The sequence below is a fragment of the Austrofundulus limnaeus genome, unplaced genomic scaffold, assembly GCF_001266775.1.
Source record: "Austrofundulus limnaeus strain Quisiro unplaced genomic scaffold, Austrofundulus_limnaeus-1.0 Scaffold297, whole genome shotgun sequence".
NCBI classification, from domain to species: domain Eukaryota; kingdom Metazoa; phylum Chordata; class Actinopteri; order Cyprinodontiformes; family Rivulidae; genus Austrofundulus; species Austrofundulus limnaeus.
The window spans coordinates 160038-161488 of NW_013952699.1; the positions used below are offsets into that span (position 1 = coordinate 160038).

General features: G+C 41.4%; 1 protein-coding gene across 9 annotated transcripts in view; it reads right to left on the bottom strand.

Moving 5' to 3' along the window:
- Positions 1-1445, bottom strand: part of myo18ab (myosin XVIIIA b) — a 145687-nt gene extending 144242 nt beyond the window's left edge. For 8 of the 9 annotated variants that reach the window (XM_014021564.1, XM_014021567.1, XM_014021565.1 and 5 more), the window contains exon 1: positions 1346-1445. The gene's annotated coding sequence lies outside the window, so the exon portion shown is untranslated. Of the gene's footprint in view, positions 1-335; positions 461-1345 lie in introns of all 9 variants that reach the window. The other variant, XM_014021556.1, reaches the window with a different exon arrangement.
- Positions 1446-1451: the final 6 nt, after the last annotated feature.

Consider the following 1451-nt stretch of genomic DNA (forward strand, 5'->3'; position numbering starts at 1 on the left):
GTACTCGACAGTGCAGCCTAGGTGGAGTAGTCGAACACAGATCCACTGATCCTTCAACACTGAGCATCTTCAGAAGACAAGTTGATAAAAATAAATGTTAAAAATATGTATTGTTCCATACATAGTGTGTATTGAACGGTTCGATACAGGTACATACTATGGGCACTTTATACTGATTTAGTTGTTAAAATGTTGATATTTAATTAAATTAATTTCTAACAGTAATTAATGTTGAATGTTAAACAGCAGAGTGAATGTATTAGACATGTAATAAATTAATATTACATATTACATTATTAAATAAGTCTAAATAAGAAAGTTACTCAGACCTTGCTTGTGGTTCTGCAGTTTTTGCACAGACTGGGTTTGTTCGGACCTGACAGATTCTCCTGGTTCTTTTAGGCCCGGCTCACTCTCAGCTCCACCTGAGGAGGAGTTCAAAGACGAGGAGGAGCTGAAACTAAGCATTTGAGATGCAAACTAAAACATGGAAATGAGAGAAACATTTACATTATTTTAAATTAATTATTTAGAGAGCATTTAGTTTTATTGTGTAGGGTCTGTTTCACTTCCTGTARGTGTTTTATGACGAGCTGCTCAGGTTAATCATTAACCTCACGCTGTCAGGAGCACATCCTGGGTTTTACAGGACATTTCATCTGTGTGGTTCTTCTTGTGGTGGTTTCACTGTTTCCTGAGGGTCCAGAGGAACCAGACGGAAGCAGACAGGTAAATCCAGGTTACCTGTSTGTGAACTCACCTGACCGCTGACAGGCTGTAAAATTCCTGCTTTTAAAAACYCTCAGGAAGCTCTGGGCAGGGCTGTAACCTCTGACCTTTACMTCATCACTGTGTCATGTTAATGTTTAATGTGCATTAAATATATTTTACTGGTCTGACATCATTAAACCCAGAGGGCTCTCAGCTCCTTCCCTGGATAATCTCAGATTAAATCGATATGAGATTAAAATATAAAGTTGGTCTCAGCATCAGTGACAGGACAGTAGCTCTTCGGCTACATTAGCAGGCTAATTGTGTTGCTTTCTTTGATGGGTTTGTGTTACTTAATGAAGAGAAGATGAGTTTTTAATGTCAGCCTGTGGAAGCAGACTAACAGTCAGAGTGGGTCAGTCTGTCTTTGTTTTGTCTTCTGTCAGCACCGCAGCTAGCTAACTAGCATAATTAGCTCAAGTCACAGCCTGCTTTGGTTCCTTTTAACCCCCAGTTTTTATGAAGGAAACCCTGAAACAAACCCCCAAAATAAACGATTAATTCAGACTGAACCCCGGCTGCTCTCACATGGTTCCAGAGTCGTCTCGAAGCACAAAGAAGAAGAAATACTCACAGCTCTCTGACACAGCTGACGGAGAACCGCTGGTCCTGGTTAATGGGTGCAGCTCGGCTCGTAGGGAACACAAGCCGCAGCCGCTGAGGGCTGGCAGCTCCCGGTC